The sequence below is a fragment of the Rhododendron vialii genome, chromosome 3a, assembly GCF_030253575.1.
Source record: "Rhododendron vialii isolate Sample 1 chromosome 3a, ASM3025357v1".
NCBI lineage: Eukaryota > Viridiplantae > Streptophyta > Magnoliopsida > Ericales > Ericaceae > Rhododendron > Rhododendron vialii.
Window position 1 is genome coordinate 10,388,576 of NC_080559.1, and position 14,740 is coordinate 10,403,315.

At 36.9% G+C, this 14,740-nt stretch overlaps 1 protein-coding gene, 3 long non-coding RNA genes and 2 other non-coding genes across 8 annotated transcripts in view; all 6 read right to left on the minus strand.

Moving 5' to 3' along the window:
- Positions 1–14,740, minus strand: part of LOC131318400 (pyruvate kinase 2, cytosolic-like) — a 39,125-nt gene that overhangs the window by 15,819 nt on the left and 8,566 nt on the right. The window lies entirely within an intron of this gene.
- Positions 1,480–7,308, minus strand: LOC131318403 (uncharacterized). The gene is made up of 5 exons (XR_009197692.1): positions 7,141–7,308; positions 3,990–6,967; positions 3,209–3,364; positions 2,842–2,921; positions 1,480–1,591 (listed from the first exon to the last, which is right to left on the minus strand). It is a non-coding gene; the product is annotated as an uncharacterized LOC131318403 (long non-coding RNA).
- On the minus strand, positions 5,669–5,773 carry LOC131321436 (small nucleolar RNA snoR103). Its single transcript, XR_009198482.1, has one exon. It is a non-coding gene; the product is annotated as a small nucleolar RNA snoR103 (small nucleolar RNA).
- LOC131321439 (small nucleolar RNA snoR103) lies at positions 6,263–6,370 on the minus strand. The gene has a single exon (XR_009198486.1). It is a non-coding gene; the product is annotated as a small nucleolar RNA snoR103 (small nucleolar RNA).
- Positions 8,535–9,864, minus strand: LOC131318404 (uncharacterized). Its single transcript, XR_009197693.1, has 3 exons — positions 9,477–9,864; positions 8,924–9,153; positions 8,535–8,729 (listed from the first exon to the last, which is right to left on the minus strand). It is a non-coding gene; the product is annotated as an uncharacterized LOC131318404 (long non-coding RNA).
- On the minus strand, positions 11,846–14,717 carry LOC131318402 (uncharacterized). Of its 3 annotated transcripts, none has more exons than XR_009197689.1 (4): positions 14,529–14,717; positions 14,222–14,295; positions 12,728–12,822; positions 11,846–12,153 (listed from the first exon to the last, which is right to left on the minus strand). It is a non-coding gene; the product is annotated as an uncharacterized LOC131318402 (long non-coding RNA). The 3 variants fall into 3 exon arrangements; XR_009197690.1 differs by having other exon boundaries at positions 11,848–12,153; positions 12,728–12,818; XR_009197691.1 differs by lacking the exon at positions 14,222–14,295 and having other exon boundaries at positions 11,855–12,153.

Sequence of the window (14,740 nt, forward strand, 5' to 3'; positions counted from 1 at the left end):
GGTTGCCCAACAAGGGAAGAACAGTGGCCAACTAACTATTTACATGCTTTATGAGTTGCTAGCTTGTCCATTAAACTACATCTTTGTATGTATGTGTATGTATATACATATACTACTTGTCTTTTCTTTTTGGCCAACTAATTATTTCGATAAATTTATTATTTTTAAACTTGAAAATTATAAATAAGTACTTACGCCTATTTTTTAAGAACACTATGAGAAGGCTCCATACTTATAAACAAAGAGCAGATTTCCAATTCGAAAGTTGCAAGACCAATATGAGTTCATTTGTTTTTGAATGTAGGATACCAAGGTTTGTTACAAGTTTAGAATATTTTATTACTATGGATTGTTGAGTTCGCAATTTCAATTGTCATAAAAAATCACCAAGAGAATCATAATAGAGCAACAGCAACATAGCAAACTAACTTCACACAACAAATGCGTGGCAAAATAATATCCATGTGAGGAAATAAAAGACAAAACATTGACAACATGCTAAAATATCTGCCTATCAAATTTTAAAAGTGTAAGTGACATAATTGGCACAAATAACCACAAATGTTAAAAGTAAACAAGGAGTCACGACAAATAGAAACCTCAAAACCTAAGTTCCATCGATAGAAGATATCTATAAATTGAGTTTTGCCATCCTTTTATTTTCCCTTCTATATTTCATATAACGTAAGGGTGAACAAAATGACCAACAAAACACAAAGGAAAGAGTAGTTGAGCAAGGGACTTTACACCTAAATAGTCAAGGCCAAAACTTAAAGTAGATAACTCGCTGTTTGAATTCTGCATAGGTGTTCATTCCAACCATATATAGTCAACAAATTATCATGCCTTACTTCAATGGCCAATTGTATCACTACAAATTTTTATCATGAATCAGTGCTTATAAATCTATCATGCCTTAATTCACATCCTAAGAGTTTTTCAGGGTTTTAATCATAGTTTCATTTTCCTACGATCCCTATTATATTGTCTGGGGTTCTTCAAGCACTAATATTCTGAGAGATCAGGAAATTGCAAAATGATAGCATACTAACAGCAACAAAAAGAAAAAGAAATGAACTCCCCAAAATACATTGCGCAATAGTGCACATTTATTTTCCAAGAACATGGGAGCTTCCATTCATTGCTTTGCCCACGCTCAAACCAACACAGCTAACAGAGCAAGGAAACAATTAAAGGAATCTCGAAACAAGATCAAAAAACCATTCCACAAGCAGCTACTAAAGACAAGGCTAGTGCATCAACAAAGACGACAGAAAGAAAAAGAGTGGAATCCAAAACAAATCCACCAGCACAACTAAACTAATATTGCCAATTCCCAACTATAAAGATGAATCTCAAAAGCCATGAAATTAAGGAAACATCAAGATACTTTATAATAGAGTAGCGGCTATGGCATGGCAGCGCAAAAAACTAGGAAGTTTACCCAACAAACGCTTCGTAGCTATAGCATCCATGAAAACAAAATTATAAAACTACCTTTCTTTGCAGGCTAAAGTATATGTCGGTCTAACTTTAACTTTAGAAGTCAGCACTATGGTGCTGAAAAAGGGACAAAGTAGGCACAATTAACCTGAAAATACGAAAAGAAAAGAATTAAAAACCTAAATAAGAAATATATGTGCAATATTTTTTAAGTTCCGCCACATTTCCAAAGGATTTACGGTTTTTAGCAGGCAAGCACATAAAATTAATTGATTTCCCTTCAATTGTAAGAGTTAAAATCATTCCAGTCTTAACAACCACAATAGCACGTGGAAAAAAAGTTCCATAAACTTCTTGTAGTTAGAGAACAAAAAGAAACAAATCGGAGATAAACAAGTGAATATTTTCTTCATGCCATTCAAGTAAAATCCACAAAACGATTAAAAAACACTTGCCATCAAGGTAGCAAACCTACGTGCCTATGGCATGAACTTGTCCAACCAGTGGTTCAACTACCACGACTATCTCATAGATTGTCAGTTGTGATCCCTCTAACTTCCTATTGTGCTCATCTAGTACATGCTCATAAAATTCAGCCCCCCATACTCTACCATTTGTGTTAGGAAATGGACACGCTGGATGTACTTGGTTTAGCCCCATCCCGAGACGACAAGGGTAAGCTGCAAAACAAGACTTATTTCCAAGAACTTGCTCAAGAATTTGATCCCGTCAAATTATTCTTACCCTCTCGTGCATATTTATTCTAAAGAGTTTCCATCTTTCCTATTTTTTAAGTACAAAGAGTTTCCATTTGCCCCTATAATTAGTGAAGAGTTACCAAACCAAACAGAACCTTAAGTCTCAATCACTTGGGGTCGACTACATAAATCCTTTTCCTCCATTGAGCTCTGTCAAGAGCCATTTGTTCACACAAACCTACTATACTAATAATTAGTGAAGAGTTACGATTGAAAAAAAAAAATTTGCACAATGTAACAATGCAAAGAAAAGTCTGAGAAGCTCATAATGCTACAAAGTATTGGTGTTTAATCAACCATTTAAAACTTGTAAATCCGTAACTTCAAGTTTGATCCTCACCGGTAATAACCGGTTCCAAACACACACCCACATAGAAGCACACAAACAGTCGAATATCCACATCCCACACAAATTGAACACCCACAAATAACAATTCGCCCAAAACACTCGTACTCCCTGATTTTCAAAACCACACACTCAACCAGATAGAGATTAGGAGGAGCACACTCACAAATAACAATTAACATACCCACTATCACGAACTCCAATTCACACACACGCTCAACGATTCCGAAAAAATCTTGAGGAAACATAAATATGTTGGATGATCCTCTTCATGGTACCGTGAGAAGAACTTACATTGGGTTATGTGGCTGGCGATTGATGCCCTAAAATCACATTCAAACAGCTCTTTGCTAGTGTCATCTTTGTGAACTATCCTTGAAGCACAATACGAAAATAACAGACAAAACGTTGGCAACATGCTAAAATATCAACCTATTAAATTTCAAAAGTATAAGTGACATAATCGGCACAAATAACTACAAATGTTAAAAGTACACCAGGAGTCAAGACATGTAGAAACCTCAAAACCTAAGTTCCATCGATAGATGATACTTAATAATTGAAGTTCGGCCATCCATTTATTTTTCCTTCTATATATTTTTTTAATCGGTTTGTATAGTAAATGGGTTACATCATTTTGGAAGAAACATGATTCCACTACCTTAGCCTTGTGTAAGCATCTGAAACACCCTAATACGACGCAAATTCAATCAGCAACCATTTCTATGGGCCATGCAGCAGCAAATTTCTTTGTTGAAAATGTTGAACTTTCATTGAGACCACATCATATGCCCACTGTTTCTGCATCAAAGCCGCACTACCAACCGAAAAAAGGACAGGCAGCAAAATCAATAGACAAATTGGAGGACATTGAATGGTGCTAAAACCATACAATTGAACATCTTGAACAACTATCCCTTTCAACAAAAGATGCACGTTAAACACAGCAGTATAAAAACCATAAATGCCAATCTTGGGGACATTTAAAATGAGATATTATGTCACACTAGAGCATACATCTGTAGTTTCTTGATTTGATGAAGAAAGTTGAACCCACTTACAAGATACAACTAAAATTTCAGCATTAAAGAATGTGTGCTATACTCCCCACGGCCAAAACCCATTGAGCTATTGGGAATCTTCGTATAGAAGATACGGCATAGATGCATACATCACACCATTAAAACATTGGTCACATTAAGTCACAAAAATCACTTATAATTCATCAAGAAAATAAACACTAAAGAGTTAATCCTAACTACATATCCAAATGATATGCCACACAAGTACACAACAATATTGTGCCGTGTTCGAAAGCATAATTAGAAGGAAAAACAAGGCTTAAGAATGAGGATGCTTCATGAATGAATTGGGACTTTGCAAGGATACATTTACAAATAGATGACTTGGTATGATATCATTCAAAGGGAAAGAATACTCACCTTAAGATGATTATTTTCATCAAAAAGACTAAACCGTAGAGCAATTAATAAAAAGTCGCAATTTTCCAACAAGTTCATGTTCTTGTTCACGATAAATAGACCACTATCGTATCTTATCACCTTGCAATGACATCAAAATCAAAATCCCTCAATAAAAAACCACTCATTAACAGCTAGCTTCATAACTAAACTGAGGATTTGGAGGCTTTACCAGATCTCTAAGATATAAGCCACTTGGAAAAGCACACGACACAAAAAAATTTCCCTTGGGAATCCTGGACTTCAACGGTTAGATCATCTCCTAGGCTATCTGGTAAGCTGTGAATACCTTCCCCAAATAAAACAAGATAAAAACAGATGCAGAATAGCATGAGATGAGTACATACAATACGTGTTTTTCAACAAACTCAGGTTGCATTCAAATTGGATCCTCTTCGCTTAAACTTTTCAGTCACAAGAAGCAAGGGTACGCCTGTGACGACATTTCAAATAATTGCCTTTAGTTAGAGTTGCATGGAAATACGTAGTTATAAGCATTCAACGGGCTTTGTAAGCCAAGAATCAAAGTAAAAAGAAGTCAACTACAGGAACCAATTTTTCATTGATCAATCAAGATCCACATTAGACCTACTAGTGAGTAGGCATCATGCGATGACGTGCCCGTTGAATATATGCGTGAAGCTTTATGGTTGTCATGTATATGTGTGATGAATTATGTTAATGTATGTGTTAAAGTAGTTTAGGCAAATTATATAGTCCAAAAGATTTGCCTTTTTGCTTTATAGCGCTTGGTTCCCTCACTCAGCAATGGCATAGAGTACAAAAATGGCAAAATCAATGTCGTACAATACCACAAATTAGCGAAGCTTCACTCAAAGAGAATGGTACATAAATATAACCAACCGTTAAAACTTTTTATCTCTTCTACAAGTTTCTCATTTGTCTCCTTGAAATGTTGGGATTCAGCTCGCAACTGGTTCACAACTTGGATGGCGTCCCCACGTATGGCCAACTTGTCATTTTTGGGAGGTCTCTCAGGTTCCAATAAAGAGTTCAATTCTACAAACCTGCACAACAGACATCATTCATCATTTTAAAATCCCCAGAGAGAGCTACAACGCAAGAACTCTATATAAGAGGGCATGAAAAAACATGGCTAACATACACAGCACAATGAATATGAGTCATAATAGGCAAAGTCAACAAGGAAGCTTAAGGACATGTGAACACATGAGTTGAGCACAACAAATAGGTCATACATAACGGCAAACCTACATGCACGAAATATAACTTCCATAATACCATCAAAGCGTATGGCTGAAGTTTCGACATGAAATAGGAACTCTGTAAAAGCAAATAAGTGAAACTCCATGTTTGTTATGAGACAAATAAACTAAAGATGCAAAATGCAAATGTAACATTTGCCCAAAAAATTAAATCCAATTAATAATCAGAAAAAACTTGGATGATAAATTCTCTAAAGTATTACCACAGGATATTCACCGGCTGTCAAATGGGTCATGAACTGATCCCATGCCACCAATCACGACAAAAAAAAAAAACCATAACTATTAATTAAGTAAATGCTTGACGATCATGATTGGAATGAATCTAAGAAAAAAAACCTACATCACAACGGTGTAATCGCCTTCTACAATAAAATCCCTTGGAAGAGGCTTCCATGTATGTAGGTTCTTTATGGGCAATCTGATACTAACTTCATGCCCACCTAAAGCCTACAGAATACTGTATGTCCATATTTACAGCAGAAACACACCTTAAGCGCACTGCCAAGAATCAGGACAATTGAGTCTAAAAGTTTCCATTACATTCCCTTCAAAGGACATCATATCCGAATTTATTGAAAATACTTGGAGTTCTAACGACCTGTATTCTCTTTGTTTCCTTTCCACATACTCATGAACCAGGAGTACTGGAATAACTCCTGAAACATCACCTATGGACAGATATCCAATATGAAACATTCCAATAAGGCAATCACTACTTCATCAAACAGAATGACCACGTGTGGTCATTTTCAAGAATTCAAAAGTATCTCTTCAATGCTTCAATAAAAATTGGTCCTTTTCAGAATCTCGCCGAAAAACAAGCTTTGAGAAAAGTCACCAGAACTGGTTTTGGAAATACCAACAAAGTAGAGCATATAAACTTCTAAGTATCCGTACAATAATACTACTGAAGAAAAAAACAGGGCTACACCAAGGCCCAAGAGTGTAATCCCCTTCTTGAATAAAATCTCTTGGAAGAAGCTTCCATGTATGTATATCTTTATGGGCAATCTCATGCTAACTTCATGCCCACCTACAGCCCACAAAAAAAATAATGTCTGTCCATATTTACAGCAAATACACACCATAAACGCACTGCCAAGAATTAGGAAATTAATGTTTACAAATCTCCATCTAATTCACTTTCAAAGGACATGGCATCCAAACTTGTTTTAAAATACATAGTCTTCTCCTACCAAACTGTATTATCTTTATCTCCTCTCCGCTCACTCATTAACCAAGAATAATGCAACAACTCCAGAAGATGTCCCCAATGGCAAGATGTCCAATATGAAACATACCAACCTTCTTGAGAAAACACAGTGCCCTTGTTTGGTTGCCGTTTCCAATACCAATAATTCATAAACATATCTTAAATGCTTTCATAAAGATTGATCCTTTTTCAGAATCGCATAGGTAAACAAGTATTTAAGAATAGCCATCATAACAGATTTCGGAAATAGCAACAAAATATAGTACTCATACTTATAAGTTCAAAGTATCAGATCAATACTATTGAAGCGATGCCAAATATTACTCGTGCAACTATCCGTGTTAAACCACGTATCTACTTCCTGTTTGTAGCTATCCTGTAAAATCTCAATCCATATGTTCCTTTCAGCGAAAATGGATTCATACAAGTCAAACCCAACTTAACAACACCAAGTTACACGAGCCAATAACCAAAACCTAAAAATATCACAGATTAGCATCCAAAGCACATCAAACCAATAAACTAAAATATGAAATCGAGATCCAAGCACGAGAGGAAATTTGGAGTAACAAGGCATAAAAAAACCCTAGATCCGGGGGAGGAGAGAGAAAGAATCGACCTTGAGAGAGAGAGAGAAGAGCAGGAGCACCAGCACCGCCATGGGGACGAAGGAGGGGAAGATCTGAAGAAGAGGAATAGAAACGGGGTCCCTCGATTGCCGCCTCCACCAGGTCTCAAGCTCAGCACTATATGATCAACCTGCATAATAATACCTCTATCGCCGCTATCCGATTACGGTTCCCTTGGTTGTTAGTCATGATTTGTTACCAAACTCCGAAGCACGAGTACGTCATTCCGAGATCTATTCCAATCGATGGTCCTTTCCCTTATCGGCCATAGCTTCTACTTTTTCTCAGTTGCATTGTCGGCTGGAAAGGAAGGAGAGAGAGAGATGAGAGATGCTTTATGTATGTGATGGAGAGGCACTCTCTCTCCCCGATCGCCGACCTCCTCCTCTGTCCTCTCGCACTCTCTCTCACCTTTGTCTAGGGCATTCAATGAGGAAGACGAAGAACCAAGAGAGATGAGAGAGGGACGTGAGCAAAGGAATTAATGAATGTTCTTTTGGAAAAATGTAGAATAATAGATGAGAAGGAAGTAAGGTTTCCGACCTAGTCCGCTCACTGCTCTCTATCTCTCCCCCCCAATCACTGACCTCTTCCTTTGTCCTCCTGGAAGAGGGTAAAATGTATACGCATCTTTCTATACGAAACTTTAAAAGCCCAAAAATACCCTGCTCAAATTTAAAATACCATGCACACAAAAAAAAACAAAAAACAAAGGCTTTTCTGTAGGACACAAACGGAATTGTAAAGAAGCCAGAAAACCTAGTAAAGTAATTTGGAAATAAACTAAACAGTGCATGGATAGTACCTGGTTCCCACCATTAAAACTAACGAGAAGACTAAACTACCCCCCACCCTATAACCTCATTCTACCTAGCCGAAGGACTTAATTGGAAAAATCAACCAAAATTGTCCAAATCGATATTAAGGCTCAACATCTTATTATGTCAGGGCATGGATTTCACTATCTAATAATGTCATAATACCAAGAGCATCCCTAGATTAAAAACCATGCAAACCCAAACACCGACCGTGAAATAGTCAGGATAATTAATGTACCTTCGCAATAAGTTTTCAGAAAAATGTTTTTGAAAACAGAAATACCAGTCATTTGCATAGGGTATTTACTATTTGAGGACAAAAGGACTTTGAGAATTTGGAAACTCCACTCAGAGTATTCTAGGAATGGCTTCTTTTCGAACATCCTTAAAACAAGGTTTGGAATCTATCATCCAAATGAGATTTTTTATAATATCCCGAAAAACTTATGTAAAGAAGCAATCAAACAGAGGTAACAAAATTAAAGGTATTTGAACTACTGCAACAAGGTACATCAAAGCTAAAATCCTTGCCAATCACAGAATAGGTGATTGAGACTGTAAAGACCGTAAATTTCTCATGTGTAGGGTCCACATACCTTGAACAATTTCAGTAGAAGACGAACCGCGGCGCAGAGTTAGCCCAATTTTCAGGAGTCCAGAAACCAGTTTCACATACTAATCGCTAGGCCAAACATATGCCAAGCTCTGGCATGGGAAGGAACCATTTGGAGGAATGCAAACAGAAACGGATTTTCAAAGCCTTCCACCCAGTAGAGAGTGTTGATTGTAAACTGTAAAACCAATATCAAACAGAATCAATTTTTATCAATGGTGCCTAAGGAATGAAAAAGTGCAGCCTTTGGTGGGTCGAGAGAGCCATTTTCACCTTTCAGACTGCATACATTAGTGATCGGTCACACATCGGAATAGTCAATTTCCATTTTTTCTCGGTCAGAACATCAATGATAGAAAATTCACATATTACCTTGCACCTTCATCTATCCAACCACGTTCTTAGGTTTTGGGGTAGTTCCCTCGCCAATAAGTTCAGAAGAGCGCTTTTTCATTAGTTCCTCCCCTGACTGGAATAGCACTTGTTGCATGCTGTAAATGCAGGTTATTGAGACACTAGGGCTTAAAGTATCAATCCGTCTAATTTTAGCTATAAAGTCAACACCATGGTGCTAAAGAAGGGGCATAATAGGCACAATTAACCTAAAAATATGAAAAGAAATAATTATAAATTTTAAGTCAAAAGAACATATGAAACATTGGTTAGTTGAAGTTCCGCAATATGTGTAGCTTTCCAAAGGCTTTACGGTTTTTAGCAAGCAAGCACAGAAATTTAACTGATATCCCTTCAATTGTAAGAGTGTTAAATCATTCCAGTGCTAACAACCACAATAGAGCATAGGAAAAAACTTGCATAAACTTCTAGTAGTTACAGAACAAAAAAATAAACAAACTAGGGATAAAAGGTGAATATTTTCTTCATGCCACTCAAGAAAAATCCATAAAACGATAAAAGAAACACTTACCATCAAGGTAGCAAACCTACATGCCGTAGGCATGAACTTGTCCAACCAATGGTTCAACTACGTCTACCTCATAGACCGTGAGTTGTGATTCCTCTAGCTTCCGATTGTGTTGCGATCAGCTAGTACATGCTCATAAAGTTCTTGAGTCCCCCTCCTTTGGCCTTTGCGTTACGAAATGCATAAGTCTTCCTAACGAAGTGGATGTACTTGGTTTCGCCCCATCCTGAGACCACAAGGGCAAGCTGAATAACAAGAGTTATTCCAAAGAACTTGCTCAAGAACTTGATCCCGTTAACTTAATATCATCCTCCTGTCCGTATTGGTTCAAAAGAGTTTCCGACTTTCCTCCCTTTTAAGTACACAGAGTTTCCATCTGCTCCAACGATTAGTAAAGTCTTACGAGTGACAAAAAAGTTATTGCACAACGTAACAATTTATGAAACTATCCTTGCAAGTTTCTTAAATGAAGCTCCGCAGGTCCAAATGACCCATGTGACATCTCCACGTTGTTGTCTTGACATGCTCTGCATTTCCAACTTCCACTACTTTTCACATTGTTGTCTTTTAACGCTGTTCTAAAATGTTACTCAATTGCCCTACTTTCCAATAAACATCCACAACTCTAACATTGTCTCATGTGTGCTACATTTTTTAAACTGTTGTTGTCCTTCAACAAGTGTTGCCAACATTTTCATAAAGCACCATCTTAAAGATGCTCTCCAACGTTAACAGGACGTCAGCTTAGTTGAGTTGATGTGCTTAGTTGAGTTGATGTCTGGGTAGATACATATAGTACCTCTCGAGTAACAAGACTGTAAATTTTTATAATCTCGAAAATGTAATCTTTATCATTCTTACTCCTACTTTCTCTCAACTTATCATGCAGTCGAATTTGTGTCTAAATTGGATTTTGAACACGAGCAATCTCTTAGAGTTCAGCCTCATGAAAACAAGAATAAATTTGACTAAGCCTAAAAACACCCAAAAACGACGCATGAACAAAGAGGATTCTAGAGAGATGAAGCATGAAATAGAGAATGGAGAAAGTTTTCACATATTTACTAAAAGAGAGCCACATATTTGCTAAAAATGCAACACCAAGAAATAGAGAATCGGGAAAGTAAATCTAGCTAAAACTGCAAAGAAAAGTCTGAGAAGCCGCATTGATGAGTACTCAACCATTAAAACTTGACGATACGTCACACTAAAATCGGAATTGTACTATACACAAACATAGACTTAATATTATGAATTTTGTGCCCGTGATTTTGTAGTAGGTTTCATGAGGAAGTTTTTAGGTATGTACATTGAGGTAAACATAAGCCTGCACTTTCGACACAAAGCTCTTAACTCACAAACTCAGCTACCTATTTCATAACTTTAAATCCGAAAACACAAAGTCCCTGTGAATAGGGATAAACAACATGAGCATTTCTTTTAGCCACTAAGATTGTTTTAAACATGGAGGGGTTAGCGCCGATGAAGTGAAAGAAATAGATTGATTACCGACTAGAAGAAAAGGACCAAGAAGGAAGCAAGCGCTCGTTTAGAGCTTCGCTTTCCAACTCAAACTCATAAACCAAGATTCTCATTCTTAGAACTAAACTATGACCAAACAAAAATGAGTGTCACTCTTTTTCACATACACCCGTTTACTCCTCGGACCTCTCTCTAACCACACTCTTGCTTTACCGGAAGCTCTTCCTTCAACAAATCTTGTCCTTGAAAGCCCTTCGCTGCCTCTAACCACTGCCAACAACCATCAGCTTCCTCCAACTCAAGCGCCAACAACCAGTGTTGCCACCGCCAACCACCAGGTACCGCCACTGTTTGGAATTTGAGTTTGAGTTTGGGTTTGAGTCAACATCAAATTTTGGTTATTTGATATTATCGCTCGTGCCTGTAATGTTTGTGTTAAGAGAAGAAATTATTCATTCTCAAAAGATACTGCTATGTTACATTGACTCGGGTGCGGGTGCGAGTCCAAGCGTCGGACCTTCCTAAACTTAAATCTTAGGATATGTGGATGTGTCCCCAACTTGGGTATAGGTACGGGGATATGTCCTGGACTCGTTTTTGTATTATATATTGCATAATTTTCTCAGATTACGTACCGTAAACTATTTTTATAAATGTAGTTAAACAATAAAGTGTTAAGAAAATTATGTTTTTGCTATTTCCCTATTTCTTGTCTATGTAAAATACTCGAAATAACGCTTTTCTAGCTAATTTGATAGTCCTTTTCTGTAAGTATCTTAACAATTAGAGGATCCGAGTGTCCAAAAGGATGGGTGTCGGACACATCGACACGGGAACTTGAGCCAAAATGAAGGATCAATGTAACATAGAAAGATAGTAATTTAGAGTTTAATCAATTGTATGAGAAATAGGAATCAAAACCTGGAAGCTGATTACAAAAGGGATGCAAATTATACAAAGCAAAAGATCTGTGAATCAAAAGTTTCAGCACCTCTTTGTATCCATTGCTGAGAATGCTCCATCAAAATCTCCGATATGCTTTGTGCCCAATGTTTCTTGTGAGGGCAACCAACAAATTGGACAGGTAGACTGTTTTCTCCACCACACATTGATGCAAGAGAGATCAAAACTGTGGCGAAACTTAAGCATGAGTCTGAGTACTTGCTTCTCTTAGTATTCTTCTAAAAAGATTGAGCACCTGTAAAGTAGAACTAAATTAACTTTTATCACCCAAAAAGAGAATCTAGTGAAAGCTCAACCATCTTTCATGTTGTCGAGAAGTTGAAGGATGGGAGAATGCAACAAAGCCAACTCTGTATTGTATAAGCACGAAAGGGGCATCAACTAATTACGAATAACTCTTTATCTACCGTGAAAAAGTTCGTAGAAAAGTATTGAGAATTAACCTGATCCACATAATTTATTCTTTAGATATTTTTTCCGGCTTTCTAGGCCAAAAAGCATCAAGATGGAAAAAATCTCATACTGAAAGCAAAAACCCAAAAATCATCAAAATGAAAGTCCTAAACAATAAGCTTTCCTCAGCCTTTAATTTCGCCCATAAGCCAAAAATTTCAAGACAAAAAAAGACATAAATTGTGGCACTTGCATCAAATACCTCCATTAGATTTCTTCTATTAGCATTCAATAGAATGAAAAGGCAATGAAAGCAATTAAATATTTAGAAGTTCTCTTCAGTTAAGAATGGGAAAAGTGACACAAGCCCATGTTCAACTAATAGCATTTGGCAACAATATAGGGGATACACTTACTGTGCATTTTTCATAGAACTGAAAGCCTCATTGTTGAACTTCATTGTTCAATTTGCAGCAACTACTGGTTCAACGCCGCTATTCTGATGCTCTAGCTATCAATAAAAGATATTGGAGGGTTAAAATATCAAGCTCCAAAACTTGAACTTCTGACGCAATAACTTCTCAAGATAAAGGACAAAAAAGATGCAAATCAGGCAAAATTCTAGTCCGTAAAGTGTAAAGCCACCAGTAAGTGCTACATAGGGTGAAGTTAAAAGGCTTTTGAGGAAGTTTTTTCAGTCATAACTCATAACCTAGGTCATATAATCCACTGGTAGGATACTCCGCTCTCACTTACAATTCGTGCTGCCCACTCTTGCTTTCAAGTTTCAATTCTCTATCTTATGAAATTTAGTAGTATGGGTCCTATCGGTTGTTATTGAAAGGCATCCTATGGGTTGTTATTGAAAGGCGTTTTCACGCTCAACTCACTTTCATTCACGTGCCCACCTTATGTGACTTTAGGTCATAAGAAAACGTGGCAGTGAAGAACCAATAGTCAGGAAATGGTGAAATGACATCAACCTTTTGTGGCAATGTTTCCTTCATGTGGAATGCAAAAAAATGCACGATCATTATTCAAATCAGCTCTGAACCATGGATTCCATGAACAATAATTCAGAGCATATAAAAGAGAAAATAAACTAATGATTTTTTGTAAACATGATTCCTACCTAATACTCCAAGTTCCATAACTTCCACTTTGTTCAAATGCCAGGTTTCATGGAAAAAACGATTATTGATTGCCATAGTTTTCGCTATTGTATATAAGTTGAATTCTTTATCCTATAATGTCCTTGGTTTATAGTTCAAGATCTATATTCAGAATGTAATATGAATAAACATAAAGTGCACTCTTGAGCACACCCAAGCAATAAGCAAGCAAACCAAATAGGGAAAACAAAAATTTAGAATCCAAAAGTACGAAAATATTATGACCATAATGCTTAAGAGTCTAAAAATTTACAAGGGAAGAGATCTGACTATATATCTTATCAATGATAAGAACTGCGATGAACAAGCATAAAGTCCAACATGTGTTAGTGAAAACGGATACATAAATAAATTGTAGCCTGCCTTAAGACTTAATTTTTATAGCTCCAAACTATGTATTTTTGAACACCACAAATGGCAACATAATTGATAAAAGAACATCCCTCTTTGCCAGAAGGGAACATGTAAATGATACCAGGTTATAAACTATGCCGGTAAAATAGTTTCAATTTGGGTCAAGCAACAAACATTCAACAAAATCGACTTTTGGCTAGATGATTTTGTAACTTTCCGCAGTTCCTCTCAGCAGCAGCTTAGTAAATTTCTTCGTAAGCAAGATCGAAAACATAATAAATCCAGTTCAATAAGCAAAATGAAAAATGGAAATCGAACAAACCCAGTTACGTATGCATACATGAAAGAGTAAAATCATAATTTCGAGATGGAGCCCAATTGCACCTTCCTCAAGTAAAAAACAACTACCAGGAAGAATGACCCGAGATTCCACTCGCGTGTGACAATTGCATCAGGAACTGTCTGGTCTGGAAATAAGCGAGAAATTTAGGACTTCCAATGAGATCAATAAGAAAATAAGAAATCTGAAGAAACGAAAAAGAATCATCTAGCAAAAAGTTCAATAAATTCTTAGGTCAGAGAGAGAGATAGGCAGATAGCAAAAGGAGCATATGTCGATTAAAGCCGTAATCACACTACCAAATAACGCTTAAGATGAGAACCAGTACATGGCGGAAAACATGGATAGAACCTGGCAACGTAGGTGCTCTAAGGCATGATGAGTTGGTTCTCGATGGCACGGTTCTTGGTTGTCCTTTTAGTTTAGTTGATTTGCATCGTTCGTTCGTATGTCCTGCTTCTTCTCCTTTGTTCTACAATATGGTTTATTCCACCGCCACCGCTTTCGTAACTGTTCAAGCTCATAGGACAATTTTTGTTCTCTCTCATTTGTACATGAATATA